Below are 18,049 nucleotides of genomic sequence, written 5' to 3' on the forward strand. Positions count from 1 at the left end.
GGAGCTGCCTATTTGTATTAAGCCAGTAGATGACCTTATTTTTTAAGGACCAATGGTTATCCTGGGTTTGCGGGCCAAGGACGGGCACGCCAGCTAATACTATGACATAAGGCCCAGCCTCAGGTGGCATGTCAATATACCCACCGCGAAAATTTGGTCGACTGGGTTGCTGAGGGAGTGATTTCTTGGTTTCCGACTGGATAGGTTGGTGTGAGACAGCTTGGGGCCTTGGTTTTAATGGTGCTACACTCTGAGGGGGACAGGCGCTGGGAGCGGTAGGTCTTGGATTAGTAGCAGCGGGGTTACCGACTTTGGTACGGGGTTTGGGTATGGGTTTAGGTCTATGGGTAGGCAAGGCCGGGGATTCTGACTCCTGAGCCTGAGGGGTACAACCCTCTCCCTGGGGAAACCTAGCTTCCATTTGTTTAAGACTAAAACTAGCCAATGTGACTATAGTCTTATCCATTTCTAGTAGGTTGTTTTCTGTTCGGGAAAGTCTAAGTTCCAGGGGAGTAAGTAGCTGTTTTAGTGTGTCCCAAACGGTTTTGAGAAATTCTTCATCCCCCCTCCTATCCCTCTCCAACACACTCAACCCACCCTCTATTGGCTCTTCCTTGATCTTATCTGGAGAGGTTCCCATAGTGAGATCTAGCACAACACTGCGTGGACCAGTGTCGTTATCCTTGCCCCGAGTGGTGATATTAGTTTTAGATGTTTCTTCACCCACCCCATGTGAGCCAATGGTCGTCTACTATTAAAAAACTGGGATCTCGCAATTTTTGCCTTTTTGCGAGCATAAGTGGATCTGGCAAGGCATTTCCTCTTTTGTATGGCAACTTTTTTAGCATTTACTGCTGGGTTAGACAAGTCGGGTTTGGTGGGGAAGCCTATACCGGCCACGGGGGTGAAGGGTACTGGCTCCTCCAAGGGCTTTCGAGTTGGTAGTGTTGGGTTCTGAAGGAGCTCAGGTAGGGATGTGGTTGGAGCATGGTGGATATCTGCCAGCGTTAGCAATGGGCGAGGGCCTGATGTACGCTCAGGGGTTAGTGCTAAGGCAAGGTTCCCTAAGGATGATTTTTTGGAGGAAGCTAGGTTCAGGGAAAGTTTTCGCGCAGCTTCTAATTCTAAGGAAACCCTATGTTGCATTTAACTGATTTCCACATCAATGGCCAGATTGGTCTTTGTGAGGAAATCATCTAGGGTTCCATTGGGCTTCTTAAGTCCCTTGGCAGTTTTGCTGCGACTACCCCGTGTACACATGGTGGGTGTGGGAATGGACGATGTGGCACGAGTGGAATATATCAACAATAATCAACAATCCGACCAAGGGGAATGGCCCAGCCCAGACCTCTCCGACCTCGAACGGCCTCAAACGGCCCGCTCTTAGCCCGGTCTTTGCCCCGAGCTGCGTCCCGCGCTGCGGTAGAACAGTTCCTTGATATAATGGGCGTTCTGGGCGGTGGGCGGGCCAACAGGGAGAGCGGACCGGAAGGTGTCACTCGGTCTCGCAGGGAATCCTGGTAAATGGAGTCGCTGCTACGCTCGCAGCCCTGCTGCAGCCCTCAGCCCAGGTCCTGCTCGGTTCCACTCCCTGCAGTGATTTCAAGTCCAGCCCCTCTGGTGTGGCGGCGAGGTCCGTTTCCAACACAAGATATGCTCCCAAAGAGGTAAGCGCCTCCAGGCAATGCGCTCAGTTAGGAATTGACGTCCCGATGATGCAGGGAAGGAAAGAGTTTAAGAAGCCCTCCAGTGGGCGGTGGGCGGGCCAACAGGGAGAGCGGACCGGAAGGTGTCACTCGGTCTTGCAGGGACTCCTGGGAAATGGAGTCCCTGCTACGCTCGCAGCCCTGCTGCAGCCCTCAGCCCAGGTCCTGCTCGATTCCACTCCCTGCAGTGATTTCAAGTCCAGCCCCTCTGGTGTGGCGGCGACAACATTTTTGTCTCTGAAAGAGAATTACGACTCCAATGCTAAATTGGAATCATGATCCGGCCACGGCGTCTCACCCAGGGGTTAACAAAACTCTTGAGCTCTGTCAACGACATTTTTGGTGGGATAATATCATCTCTGATGTACGACAATACATCAAAGCTTGCCCAGTATGTACACGACAAAAAACCCTACACACTGCACCAATGGGGTTACTTCAACCTATGGTAATTCCTCCTTATCCTTGGCACACAATCAGTTTAGATTTTATCACTGATTTACCAAAATCAAATGGTTTGACCACAATATTGGTTGTGGTGGATTTATTGTCATAAATGGGACACTTCATTCCTTTACCCAAAATACCATCGGCAGCTGAGTTTGGTGATATATTCCTAGCCAATATTGTAAAACTACATGGTCTTCCAAGTGAAATTATTTTGGACAGAGGCCCTCAATTCATTTCAAAATTTTGGACTCAGCTCAGTAAACAATTTGGAATGAATTGGCTTTGTCGTCTTCTTTCCATCCTCAGACAGATGGTCAAACTGAAAAGGTAAACCAATATTTAGACAATGATTTAGGTTTTTTACTTTCTACTATGTCCAATAACTGGGATGAAGTATTACCTTGGGTAAAATTCTCATACAACAACACCTTACATGCTGCTTTAGGTTGTTCTCCCTTTGATTTTCTAACTGGACAACACCCACGATCTATTCCAGTACTGTTTCCAGAAAAAGAACAAGTGATGCCGGCAGTTACATAAAGACTGGCAAAATACTAAGATTTCAAGAACAAGTTAAGAAAAGTTTGGCCAAAAATAAACTAAGAATTAAAGTCTCAGCTGACAAACATAGAATACCAGATCCACCATATAAAAAAGGAGATTTAGTCTGGTTATCAACCAGAAATAGTCAAATTGAAGGTCACAAAAAACTTAAACCAAGATACATTGGTCTATTACTAAATTGAAAAGATCTTAAATCCAGATTCTGTTAGGTTGATTCTTCCCGAAGATTATGCAATCCACCCAGATTTCCACGTCTCCCTCCTGAAACCCCATGATCCAGCCGCAAGACCTGACAACCCTCCCCCACCAATTGTCGTAGGTGATCACCTTGAATACGAAGTCACAAAGATTTTGGACGCAAAACGCGTTCAAGGTCGTCTCTATTATCTTAATGACTGAAAGATCGTGGGAACCTGAAAGTAATGTACATGTTCCAAGATTAATTAAATCATGTCATGCTCTACATTCGGAAAAACCTCGCCCTGTGAGACGGCCTTTGGGAGGAGGAACTGTTAAGGGAGCTCATGCGGCTACCTGTTGAATCACGCTGCCTGTTAAATATTTAAACAGTTGCCACAATATACATACCTGAGCTCATGTTTAGTTACACTAAGAACTTGTGTGTATTGTATTTTCATTCCATTCTATGATTCTTGGGATAATATAATTTAGAAAACAGTGATTTTTAATTTTCATGTAGCAATGCTTGTTTTCTTGGCACATTGATGCAGGACTCGTGCTCCACGTGAAATTCCCACATGGGTTAACTGCAGAATGTAGTTCACGTGAAGCGTATGCAAATTTAAACCTCTTCAACACTGAAAACTATAAGAGGAGCGCTCGAGAACGTGACGGTGCTTCGCTTCATTTGCATCGCATCACCACGAGCGCTCCGGTCACCAGCTCTTCCCCGATTGTAAGCCGTCTTGAATCCAGACCTTCAGATCAAACCCTACCGTTCCCGATCCTCCCCAGTCCCTCCATTCAGTTGTTTCCTCCTTACCTGATCCTGAAGATCTCCCGGACACCATCCTCGATCGTAGGAAGCTTCAGGAGACCGCACCGGATCCTTCGTCATCAGAAATCCGTCCAGAATCAAATGACGACCTAAAAAGGAAAGTAAGCATTTTGGTTGCTTGGCAACTTTCAAACCTCATTTAGGAAATCTTTAAAAAGGACATTGTCGACTGTTGTAGATACTCTTGTTTTAATTTGCGCTTGGAATTAAACTTATGGTTAGTTGCAAATAAGCCTTGGAGAATACAATTACCTAAAACTGGCAACAATCATAAGACAATGCAATGCTGAATTATAAAAGACATGGAACACTTATAGTTTTGAATTGAAAGAAAGTTGTGACCAATACAATTCCGAATTGCCAACAAGCACTGGTCAATGCAATTTTGAACTGCCAAAATCCACTCAACCTATGTATCTGTGAGAACATTTAGTTTAGTGTATTGCATATTATTGTTGCTCTTACATTTTTAAGACTTTTATTTGAAAAGAGTTTTATTTAAATGATCAACAGTCCAAGGGTATGTTAGTGTTTTCTTTGGAATATTTTTCTACTGAATCTCTTTGCAGAATTGAATCCCAAGTTAAGGCTTTCACCGCAGGTCTACAGGTATGTCTCTTGATTAATATTGTTACTGACTATCACTAACCTCATTAATCTAGCTTTCGCATGAGAAAATCGTCAATATTGTGAATACAGGATAACCGTTTGCATTGTTTTAAAAGGGTGCAAAGGTCTTAATAAAGAATCAGACTAAACCCAAGACCAATAGAAGTGATGGCATGGGCCTACAGATAAATGGTGTGTGTAAGATGTAATTATATGATTATTGTTATTGAAGGTCACTCAAGAAGAACTCTTGTTAATTTCTTTTGATATTGATTTTATTATTGTTGATAGAAGTAGCTAAAAGGCCGGCTGGCAGCAACTTCACAATCAAGGCCCAGAGCACTTCAATAGAGAAACTTACCTAGATCCATCAAGACGAAGGCCCGGAGTTTTGTCTTGTTTCTCTCTCCACTTCCCCTTTCCCTTGGGGACGAGTTAGCTCATCAAGTGCTAGCATCCTTGCTGAGTTGGCTGGTTCATGAGGGATTTGGGATATTACAACATCAAGAAGGAAACAACCGGAACGCCTCGTGTGATTGCGCAACAGTGGCCATCTATGTGTGGTGTAGACACTTCAGGGGTAAGAAGCCCATTGGCTACCACCTTACACTTCCCTTAGCACCCATAAATTCAGGGGCAGTTATTGTGCGCCATGCCGCAGCCACCATGGATGTGCCGCATTTACAATGTGGCGCACCATGGGGCAAAAACGGCACAGATGCGTAACGCATGTGTGCTGTAAAAGTGGCGCATTGCTGGAGTTGCGTCGCAAGCACGACCCAACTCCATCAATGCTCTTGGGGCCCTACCTCCACAATGCTGTGTCAATCCTTACGCCTGCTTCAAGCAGGCATAGGGTTTTGACGCAGCATGGCCACAAAAGTGACTGAGTGAAATCTTGTACATTTCACTCAGCCACTTTTAGGAGGCGTTCCTGCACCGGAACACCCCCTCTACGATGGAACGCCTCCTTCTGGCGCAGGGCTTTACAACGTGACGCATCTGGAAGATGCGTCACGTTGTAAGTACCCCTCATCATGTGAACCGCCGCTGCGTCACAAAAGTGACGCAACAGTGGCGTAAAAGAACCGCAAGGGGCTTGTAAATCTGCTCCTCTGTATTTAAGTGGCCCCCTGACATCAGGAACTCAGATTTGTCTATTAGGGACAGAAGAAGGACAGAGAAGAGACAAACATGCAAGAACTGTGGACTACCCTGGATTTGGCGCAAAACCATGCCTGCCTGCTGCTGCCCGGATAATTGCAAAGACCCGAGTCATCCAGCATCTGTGCATCCTCCTAAAGCCTTGGAGGATGGGTAGCACTTTTCCAACCAGTCAGCATCTTCCTTGAAGTGGAGGAGCAACTTCCCTGCAGTCTGCAGGCACTGACCGCATCTGCCTGGTACACCGCTCTGCTGACCAACAGGTCCGCATAGGAAGTAGCACCCCAGGAGATCCCAGAGGCTCCAAAAAGTCAGCCCTATCCCATACTGAGGTATGAGCTGCTAGACCCTTCAGAAGCCTCCCAGGACCAGTACCCTTGGTACCAGAGCCCTTACAACAGGCAAGACTTTTTTAGTGTCTGTCTGGACACCTACCCCGCCAAGATAGACCTACCGATGAGGGACATCAGCATCATGAAGGCCAGCGCCAAGAGTGGCCACGCTATCTTGTTTTCCCCCATCACCATGTTGATTCCAAGTAGTGGGGATGCACCTGAGCCCCACAGCCAGAGTCCGAGCCAACCAACTGTGACCTATTGCTTCATAAACCATCAAGAGCTGAGCCCCCTCTGGGTTCAGCCGTACTTGTCCCCAGGTCCCCACTTGCAAACATTTTCTGTTACAGGTTTCTCCATTGACTTTAGAACTTGAGCCTACCATGGCAACCAGCATCTCTGCATCTGGACACACCAGGGCAGGTAAATCCAAACTGCTGGTGGTTCTTAGGACCTTGGCCAAAAGCACCTTAAGTCTAGAAGAATAATCCTGAGAATCATTTGTAACTGTGCTAATGCAGTGAATGTTTCTCTAATAGGATAACATTACTTCATTCGCGGCTCATGCAGCAAATCTGACAGCTTTGATTTTCCACTGTTTTACAGGTAAAAATCTTTACCGTCTAAAGTACTTACCTGATTCCGATGATCTTGGTGTCTAAATTATATAAAATTCTCTGTTATTTTTCTTTAAATTGGTCTCAAGTTTTTTTTTGAGTGTGTGTCTCCTTTCTTGACTGCGTGTACATCAAATGCTCAACGCTGCCCTCTTACAAGCCTAAAGTGCTCGCCCACACTACCACAAAGAGCACATTTGGGATTTTTAATTTAAACTCTGTAAACCAATAAGGTTCATCTTGACTTTCTACATTATGAACCTCATTTGATACAATTCATAGAAAGGCAGCTTCCTGCAGTGGCTTATATAATGAAAACACTGTTCCAGCCACAGTCTCAAAGGTACAGCGCTGATGTGATTGTCTGTCATGAGACTAAGAGCTGTCTCCAACCAGACAACCATATGCAAGGGCATCGAGTTCAATGTTACTTAGCCTTGGACAAATTATACGAACGACATGACAAAATGCTTACCAAGAAATGAGCTCCAAGCAAAATAATTTCTAAGTATGCTGTTGTGTGAGTGCAAGGCATGTAAAAAGTCATTGGGGATATTCTCAAGAACGTGCGATAATCATCGCCAAAATCGGTTCACGCAATCTCTCATATTGCCGTCTATCACGGGAAATTAACTCTGTGTCAAAGTCATATTCACAATACGGTGGTAACATGCGATAGTATCCCGTCTTCGCGTCAAATGTCCCCGATAAAAGATGGTGCTAAAAATCTAAACCCCAACACAAACAAAACTTGCAATAGGCACAACTGCGTATAAAAAATCCAGTGAGGAGCAGCGCCAGCCTGCAGGTCCCACAAGTCAGGCGGGCAAAATCGCGATAAAAGCGGCAACCAAAAAAACAAACAAGACCCAAACACTGCAAAGCACCATGGAGGAAGCCGGAGCAACTACAGAGGACAACCAGAACCCCACAAGCCTCACGGAGGACCAGCCTGGGACCATCATTGGGAGACGGTGGCAGGAGTTGGGGGACCGGGCACGGCACAACATGACCTGCTCCAACAGCAACAGGGTAACGACCAGGGATTGGGGGGACAGGGGGAGGTGGGCACAATGGCACACATGCATAAGTAAGTATTGCACATCTGCGGACAAACCATGCCCAAGAGTCACAATTCCAACCAAGAGCCCAATTTACGCAAGTCTGCAACATCTCAGCACTCTATAAGCACAGAAGTGAAAGGCACACCGCCTGAAAGGGATAAGAGCCAGCCAAATCAGAGCCTAAGGGGCATCTCACCCACATTGCAGCAAACACACATAAGATGCAGAGCACCCCGACATTGACAACAATGTGGTACAAACTGCAACACTTTCACAACAGAACCGATGACACAACTACTGCCACTTGTGTGTAGAAAATGGCCATTTGCATTTGGCATATGTTTGACTTGGCCCTTTTGGCAGGTTCACCCCGAAACTTTTTGCATTCTCCTAGCCTATTTCTGTAACCTGGTGTTGGTGATTTTAGGCCTCTGTGCACTTTTTCACTGTGGTCCAGTGTAAAGTGCGTACGCTCTCTGTGTATGTGTGGTGTGTATGTGTGGTGAGACTGGCCTGCCCTCCCATAGGAATGCATGGGGGATATGTGTGTCCCTGGTAGTTCCTGATGTGAGAGGAGTGCAGGGGCCAGTTTGGTATGTGCAAACTCATGAGAATAAATGCTGCGCAATGGTGTGCGCTGATTTATTGTGACTAGTGGAGAAGTGCCACTTTTAGAAGTTGGCATTTCTGTGTGCAGTGTCTGCCTGCCTGAATTGTATGTCTGGCCTGTGATTGACAGGGGCTGGCTGGTGTGCTTGGCTCCAGGAGCCAGGATGGGTCTGCCGTGGTGAATAGGGAGATCTGCAAGAAAATGGGAGGTAGGAGTTGCACCTGGGACCTGAATAGGGCTGTGCTTTCCCTCCACAATGCTCGCTCGACCCCCTGTGGTACACCTGATGTCCCTAGCCTGTCCAGTGAAAGGGAGAGAGGGGCTGAGGAAAACAAAATGCTCAGGAGCTCTCCTGAACCAGTTGTAGCTGGTTCTCACATTGCCTGCACCTTGTTAACAAAGGAATATGTCATATAAATATAGGGGCTTTGTCGCCATGAATTGGTTTTGCTTGTGAGTGCTGATCCTGCAGGGCGTGCTGCTGTTGGGGCCCAGGAGGACTTGCCAGGAGGCTGCCTCCCTGCGTCCAGCTATGCCCTGGAACCTTTTTGCTGGACTGCTTGTAGCCCTGGGACGTTGGGGCTGCCCCAGCACCTTCTGAGTGCTGGCTTTGTTTTTGAAATGCCCCTAGGTCTCTCTCTGCGCACTGGAGCGCTCTGTGCAAAGTCCCTAGAGCGCTGGAGCTTTGTTGCCCCAAGGCTGCATGACATTTAGGGGGGAGCCTACCCCTCATTGTCATTTTTTTTCGGTGGTTACGAATGCGGGTGCCCACCCCTCTTTTTTTAATGTAAATTGTGAGTGCCTACCCAGCATAGCCGCTGTGTTTATTTTATTTAAAATACGGGTGCCCACCCCGCGTTTTGCCGCTATTGAAATCATCGCGGCAGCCCGATTCAGGGACAGGGCAGAAGTCATGCAACACTGTGCTTGGCGGTGGGCAGGTATTCCGGTTTTGTGAGGGAAGTCCCGCGCACGCCGCCGCGGCCTGAGAAGCCGCTCGGAAGTGAAGAGGTGGTGGTGTGGTGCTCCCGTGAGCTGGTGGGAGCCCGTTGTGCAAAACGATGTCCGAAGTCCAGCGGGAGCCTACTCCACCTTCATGTGCACTGCAGAGTGTGGCGGTGGCACTCATGTGCAATGTCCGGAAGAAGTAGAGGAAAACAGGCAGGACCCCCCCCCCCGCCTATGGGGAAGCTGCAGAGTACATCAGGATGCCCAACGAAGCCTCCCCAGCGGAGTGGGGAGAAGTAGAGTGCCGGTCCCGCACCAGAGCATGGAGGAGTCCCACCAAGGAGCCGATGAGTAAGGCTCCGTGAGGGGGCGAAGGCTTTTGGGTGTTGTACCGCCTGTGGGGACCAGAGTCAGAACGGCCCGTGTGTGCAGTAGGCTGCTCCAATGTGAGCCTACTTATTTCTAGAGCCCAGTGGCGCTCCAACAGGTGACATCGTTGTTTAAAGAGTCCCAGAGGGGCCCGAGCTGGTCCCTGTGTCTGAGGCCACATCAAGGAGCATTGTCTGGGCCTGGTCGGCCCTGCTGCAAGAGGGCTGCCCCAACAACAGGAGGTATGTTTTGTTTTATGAGCCTGCAGGCTCCAAAGATGGGCACGGTTATTTTTAGAGCCTGCAGGCTCCAATGATGGGCACATTAGTTTATAGAGGGTCTAGAGGGGCCCAGGCTTTTCCCTGTGTGTGGGCATATTGAGCGCAGATGCACAGTGGTGCCCACGTTTTCACTGATACCAGTTGCCCTGCGAGAGCGCAGGCACTTGCAACGTTTGGTGCCAGTTATTCGAGAGAGCCCCTGAAGGGGCCAGAAGTGGCACAGAGGTGCCAGGCCTTCCCCAGCCGCGCAGCACTTAGTGCCAGCTGCATCGTTTAGGCCCCCATGTTATGGTTCTCAGCTGCCCAGCAAAGAGTGGGCAACTGCTACGTTTAGACCTGCGCAGATTGCGCACCCGTGACTTCCGCTGCATTGGCAGCGCGCCCTGACTTTGTGGCCATAGGGCATTTGAACCCCTTTTTGGATGGCCAGTTGGCCAGGGGGACTGGTAGATTTATAGGGCGCCAGGCCCTAATGTGATTTGTGTGCTAAGTATGCTTTTGGTACTAGGAAATGTATTGGGTATAGTATGTTTTACGCACCCTGTTTTATACCTCGAAATATGGTTTATGATTATGAGGTTGTTTTGCATATTATGGTTTGTGTTAGCGAGATTATGCTTCACTGTGTGATGTACGCCCCTAATGTGAGTTATGCTTAGGAGGTGAGGGTCTAATGTGTTTAGACTTGTGAGAGATTGCATAATGTGTTTATGATGGTGAGGTGGCGCAGAATGTAATTTGCGCCCGATGTGACTGTGCATAATGTAGTTTATGTTACAGGCTGATGTTCAGACCAGTGATTACCAGTGGTTACTGGTTGTACGTTTATGATCTGATTTACTTTTACTAAGTTCAATTTGTGATAGTTCTGACAGTGGTCCATTAGGCCCAGTCAGGTGTTCAAAATCCCTTGTAAATATTGCCCATGCCAGTTGGCACAGTGTAGGTTATGTGTTTACTATTCTAATGTGTTATGAGAATACAAAGGCTATTTTTATATAACCTTGTGTGGAGTTCCTTTTGTAGTGTGCCTGAGATGTTGTTGTTGTGTGCGTGCGCAAATGCTTTACACATTGCCTCCGGGTTAAGCCTGACTGCTTGTGCCAAGCAACCAAGGGGGTGAACAGGGGTTATCTTTGGCGTGTAACTCCCTTGCCCTGACTAGAGTGGTGGTTTCAGCCTGGCTTTGGCGCAAGCCTTAGCCAACCAGAAATCCCATTTCTAAAAGCATAGGAGGAAACTGTGATATGACAATGTACAAGTACAATCTCACATCCCTGATGGTGTAGAAATACCAAGTGTCCCGCTTCAAATAGGTATCTCCCCATAAACAGTCACAATGTACATTGCCAGGCAGTCTAACAGTATACTTGTAAAATGCGTGAACATAGATGTGAACACAATGTCAATCTGCATTTCACCTTCACATTGCAGAGGGAGAATCAACACCTCCTGCAGAGCAGACCCAACAACTTAGCACTGATGATAAAGAGAACCTCACCAACATCTATACCGACGCACTCCAACAGCTCAAGGACAGCTCTGGCACCCCACTTCCAGGAGCAGGGTAGCCCAGCTGCATCCATAAGATCCCACCTCCTGCACAGACCACACAGCAGGAAGCACCCACCACCACAGTTGTCTCCCAAGACCCCCACGACCAACAGATGGCCTTCCAACGCCGTGTGTTAGGGTGCCAGGAGGAGATGTCTGAGCAGCTGTGGGTGGGGTTTGACCTCATGGCAGCCAAACTAGATGCCATACGTGGGTGTCTAAGTCCCATAAGGGACCACTTACAGTCCCTAACGAACACCCACTGCCCACGCCTTACTGTACAACAAGCCATGGCTGACATCGCTGGAGTCATAACTCTGAGCTAAGAACAACAGTCTAGTCAGAGTGGCCCCAACGATGTCATCCGTGAGTTGGGACACATAAGGAGAATGATGGAGAGCTTGGAGCAAATGCAGGCGGAAAGAATAATTGCCACAGCTGCAAACCAGTGAGATGTAGCTGGGATCTACCATGCCCTGCAGATCCTCGTCATGACATTGCCACCAAAAGTCCTGGCGTGGATAGATGCTGCTTCTACTACTACATCCACATCTCCTTCCCCTGAAGTGTCAGTGCCACACAGTGTGGCGGGTTTTCCACCTCCGTCCCCTGATGTGTCACTGCCACACAGTGATGCAGACAAAACACCACCACCTGCATGTGAGGCACCTGACACATCAGAGGACGAAAATGATGATGAATCTGGCTTTGTGGTTCAGCTTGGCTCTGCCCTGTGTTAAAATGCCCTGGAATGACACCTCCCAGTGTCCCCCTATACACTGAACGACACTCACCTTGGCCCTTGACATGGACGGCCATATTTGGTTTTCTTACCAATGACACAGCAATCACACTGCAGACTGTAGTCTTCCACTCCCTATGAACTTGTGAATCCCGAAAGGACTCTGACTGAGCCTCCCCTGGCCAACAATGTAAAGTGAGCTTTGTATGGCCCTGTACTGGTCCAGCTTCAACACTCCACTGAATGTGAATAAAACATTCCAATTCACACTAATGTGTCATGGCCATGATCAATCAAGAATGAAAGTACGGGGGGCGTGGCTAGCAGCTGAAAGGAATGGCCACACAGTGAAGCGGCTCCGATCCCCCAACCACCTATCCTGTGTTAAATCTGGCTAAAATCCTTTTGGACCCCTTCTCCCATGAGGGGAGTCCTACCTAGAGTCCCCTCGCAAAAGTGGACAACGTAATTCCGTTCATGTGAGTGAGGAAAAAGCCCTTAAGCCCGCAATCGGCGGGCATTTCCAAGATGCCGGAGCTCCGTAGCCTCCGAGAGTGAACTCAGATATACACAGAGGGCTGAACGGAGAATGATCAACCAACACCGGTGATCTCTGGGGAGCTGCTGAGGATGGGAGAACAGCCCAAGCATGATCTGAATCGGCCCCCAGGAGGCATAGAGATTGGCCTCAGACCAGTGGGCGTGAATTTTGGGAATCCTTGCTAAAGAGCTGTGGGAGGATCGCAGTTCTCTGAGGGGAGCATACGCACATATCCTCCGCCTCAGATAGACTACTCCTTTCCAATTGAGAGCTTTATGTGCCAGGTCCAGAGTCTTTAAACGAATCCTCTTTTTGATACAGAGCCAGCGTATTGCACTCAACTGGGGAGTCATACGCGTTCTTGAAGCCAGGTTGAGAATTAATCTTGATGCTGCATTCTGTACTACCGGCAGACAGCTGAGCAAGTAGTCTCAAAGGCCCAAGTAGAAAGCATTTCCATAATCGAGTCTCGTGGTGATCAGGGCTTGGACTAAAGTTTTCCTAATCTCTATTGACAAAAAAGGGAAGCAATTCTTCAGAGAGCGTAGTATCCAAAAACAGGAGTCCGCCAGTGTCTGAATGTATCGTTGAAAAGAGAGGAAGCTACCATATTTAATTCCCTAAATTTTTTACTGCATTTTGTTGTGGGCCTGGGGTAGGAGCATCTTGCGCCCACCACGTCCTCCATATTTCATGAGAGGTGTCGCCAAAGAACAAGATCTCAGTTTTATCTGGTTGCATTTAAGTTGGTGTTTTGATTACCAGTTGAACACATTGGAAATGCAGGATTTAAAGGCCTTTCCATCAAATTCCTTTCCCTTTTCACAGGTAAAAAGCAGCTAAGTATTGTCTGCTTATAATAATACTTTGGCCCCCCTAAATTAGGACATAGGTATGCTGTCTCAGTGCCGTCCATGAAGTTCATTAGAAAAAGATGTGAAAGGGCTTGCGTCAGTCTTACGTCTGCTGTGAGGCAGGTGCAAGATTTTGACGCAACGGTGTCCTAAAAGTGACGCAGTGAAATCTCATAGATTTCACTGCATCACTTCTACGACCCTTCCTTGCGTCAATACGCCCCCCCTTGGATGCATTATACCTGGCACAGGTATAATATGGCTCAGGGGTTTACAAAGTGACGCATTTACCTAGATGCATCCCTTTGTAAATATGGCGCAACAAAGCGCATTTTTTACGCCACTGGTGTGTCACAAAAAGTGATGCACCGGCGGCGTAAAAGTGACGCACAGCCTCATTAATTAGGCCCTAGACTTCCAGACATTTCAAGTAGCCATTCAGAACAGCAAAACGTCTTTGGTGAGGGGACCTGCTATTCTACGTCACAAGTGAAAAGAACTTGGTAGAACAATACGTCGCAGAAGTACTTTAACAAGGGTTTGGCGTGCTGCTAATGTATTTGTACTTGATGCAAACCAGGCTGCCAGAAACCCCGGGGGGAGAAGCCTGAAGTTCATCGGACAGCCGGTTTGTGTGAGTGGCACAATCAATATCGCTTTTATGAAATTTCTGAATATCCATTGATTTCGTGACCTTTCAGTTACTTGCCTGATGCCCACGGAAACACAGCTGAGCCTTTCTGAGCATGTTTTCGCTGAGCACGACGGCGCAACAGGGCGAGCATTGCTGTAGTTCAAGCGAGGGCCTCGGGTGCTCTTCCACGAACACGAATGCGGGCTAAGTAGCTGAAAACACCTGAGCAGCACGATCGATCGGATGGATCGGGTTGGAGGCCTTTTTTTTCTGTAATAAACGTATTTTGTCTAATGCATTTCATTTTTTGAAAACCTTGGTGACCTACGGAACAAAGTGCCTTGATCCAAGCAGCCGAGCCAACTCGCCGAACTGAAAATAAACTATAAGGAAGCTCAGGGCTAGAACTATGGGGGTTCAATCTGGTGCCCGGACACACTGTGAATCATGGTGTATTCTTTTCCCATCTCCACAAATGGCTGTAGTAAAAATAAAAGTATCTTACCTTTTATGTGGGTGAAAATGTCACCTGGACGTAGAAGCTTGCTGGAGACACAAAGAACAACTTGCCAGATTCAAAAAGATATTTTTTTACTATGAGCTGGTGCGATTTGTAGTATTCCTGGTTCACTCCTAAAAAACAGGAATTATACCGTGACTGTATCATGATGCAGATTTCTGCACAGCGGCAGTGCATACGGTATATGTGTGCTACTTTTTGTATTTTCAATGCACAAATTAACTATAAATATGTCCGAGTTAATGCAGATTTTATTTTTACTGTGGAGCTCGAAAACAGAGAGCAGTAATTGCCTGTTTGGGTTTCTGAGCTCTGCCCTCAGTATAACATCATCAGGATAGACCTCAATAGTAACTTGTGAGTAAGCCAAACGTACTCCTGACTGCTAATTAATAGCCAGGAACAAGCCAGTAGTACTGTGCTGGGTTCCATCAAGGAAGTGATGAGGCATTGATCCAAATAGGTGTAAGGTGAATGTAAATGTACAGGAATTTATATAGCGCAAATCACCGAGCGGTTTCTAAGCACGGTATTCCCCTGGTATTCCCCTGTGAGATAACCCCGGCAGGGTATCCACAAGGTGAAAGCCAGGCATCCCGCCGCAAGGGGCCGTTGTGGAGATTAAGCAAGCTATTGCCCAGAGTCGCAGAGTGTGAACCCGTGAATCAAGTAGGCACCGCAGCGAGAATTGTTGAGTCCATGGACATTTTAGGACTCAAGACCCCGCCGAGCTGGGAATTGAACCCTGGTCCTTTGCTGACCTCTGCTTCGAGGTCTGCCTCCTCTAACCAGTGAGCCACACTTCTCCACTGGGTTTATTAGTATGGTGCAGGAACAACCCTAAACCGGTTCTTCCCACTGCTTGGCCACCTCCAACTGCCATCCAAAAGCCTCAACCTTCTCCCCGGAACCAGATGACATAGTGACCCGGAACCAGAGGACATATTGACGCTCGATTACATGAGTGACCAGTTCTAGTAATCAAAACTCAACTTACTGTAAGAGTAAATCACAGCACAACCTTTCTTGATCCAGTCCCTAGGCTGCATTTTGGTTAATAAAAAGTGGGTTGAGAAAGAGAGAGCACGACATTCCTACATCTCTTTCCCAAAACATTGGCTGATTTACAGATATTTTGGCGTCACCTATTCTTGCAGGAACTCTGTCATATGTCTGAATTCTAGAAGTAAGCCAGGCGTACCAAAAAAGTAAGTCACGCTCACTCAACATATTTTTTGTTATTCAGACCAACTTCATTAACAAGCAGCGCTCTGTTGGATAGCTGCAGAGCAAGCTGCCTTTTTGTGAAATTGGAATTGAGACAATTTCCCGTGTTCTATTGATAGGTTCTACTCTTTTCTAGGTAGGGATTTCTTGCAGACGCATACAGCCATTAGGCTTTCGATTAGCCAATATGTTCTGTGGGTACATTTAAGGTGCAGAAAGAATGACTACTGCATTCATGAAATCTAGAACCAGATTCACAAAGTAATGATCTGCTGAGTTTTAGGTGCACAGATGTCACTTTGAACGAGAGAAGTTGTAATAGGTGTTTCCAGGGAAGTTTCAGGGTAGTGGGCATTGCAAATTGTGAGAGTAAACACAATTTCAAATATTGATTAACATCTGCCTGCCCATCTGGGTACGAATTATTCTGTCTGAAGGGGTTTTAATATGTGTATGTATTTATTGCTTGTTAAGCGCATCTGCCACCCAAAGGGTATCCTGGCGCTGAGACCACATCATTCCTACAGATAGACCACCATATGTGCTTGGGACGTGGTGATAGGACAAGTTTGTCTGCCCACCATCTAGCCCACACTACGAGAGTGGTTGGCGTTGGATCAAGTGGAGCACCACACTGTGGGCGCCTTGCAGCTATAAAGCCCATGCATGGCCGGCACTAGATCCTATTTATTTGGGCAACACAAAGGAAGGGTTATAAAAAGAGGAGGAAGAACAAAGATGCTACAGAAAAGAGGAATAGGAAAGTTGCTCACAGATGACAGAGGACCTGATTCACAAAGGTAAAAGTAGACTTTTGTGAAAGGTTACAGTTTGTTTTGGTAGTCACAAACTACAAGTATAAGCTTGCAAATAGTAAGTTTACAACTGTGTAGACTCCACAGTCGGGACAGTGAGATCCATACCTAAATAAATAGGTCAGTCCTATTTTTTTATATGCAGAGTTTCCACCAAAATTTTGGAGTCTTCACAGTCGTAAAATTATTATAAAATTAAATATGCAGTTTGTGAATACCCAAAAAATAATAAACTTACACAAAAGTGTAAGTTTACCTTTGTGATTCAGGCCCCAGATGAGGAAGGACGGTATACAAGCACATAGGCTTTAAAAAATATGTCTGTAAGTGCCAAAAAAAGACACACAATTGGTGGACGGAATGCAGAACAAATCAAAACATTCACCCCCAGTCAAGAGATCTAGGTTAAATCCTTCATTCTTTTGCTCACTATGCTACCCCAGTTAAGACCTGGCCATTCGCAAATCAGCTTGACCCTGTGCCTCATGGGACAAGTCCAGCCCCAACTGCCAAGCCAGGTCCTCCCTGGACCGGAAACAAGCATCCTAGGACCGGTTTCGGGATTTCACCCCTCTTCAGCCAGGATAGCTTGATTCCACTGGGCATACCTGACGCACTTAGGGCGAGAAAGCAAAAGAGACACAATTGATGGACGGAATGCAGAACAAATCAAAACATTCACCCCCAGTCAAGGATTCTGGGTTAAATCCATCATTCTTTTGCTCCTGGCTATATGCAAATCAGTCTTGACCCTGTGCCTCATGGGAACAGTCCATCCCGAACTGCCAAGCCAGGTCCTCCCTGGACCGGAAACAAGCATCCTAGGACCGGGTACGGAGTTTCACCCCTCTTCAGGCAGGATAGCTTGGTTCCAGTGGCACAGTGAGCCCAGGACCCACGTCTGGGCATACCTGGCGCACTTAGGGCGAGAAAGCAAAAGACACATAATTGATGGACGGAATGCAGAACAAATCAAAACATTCACCCCCAGTCAGGAGATCTGGGTTAAATCCATCATTCTTTTGGTCACCATGCCACCCCAGTTTAGGCCTAGCCATATGCAAATCAGTCTTGACCTTGTGCCTCATAGGGCCAGTCCAGCACGAACTGCCAAGCCAGGTATTCCCTGGAATGGAAACAAGCATCCTAGTACCGGGTTCAGGGTTTCACCCATCTTCAGCCAGGATAGCTTGATTCCAGTGGGACAATGAGCCCAGGACCCACATCTGGGCATACCTGGCGCATTTAGGGCGTGAAAGCAAAAGAGACACAATTGATGGATGGAATGCAGAACAAATCAAAACATTCACCCCAGTATAGAGATCTGGTTTAAATCCATCATTCTTTTTCTCACCATTCCACCTCAGTTTAGACCTGGCCATCTGCAAATCAGTCTTGACCTTGTGCCTCATGGGAACAGTCCAGCC

Source organism: Lissotriton vulgaris, chromosome 4_1 (assembly GCF_964263255.1).
Source record: "Lissotriton vulgaris chromosome 4_1, aLisVul1.2, whole genome shotgun sequence".
NCBI lineage: Eukaryota > Metazoa > Chordata > Amphibia > Caudata > Salamandridae > Lissotriton > Lissotriton vulgaris.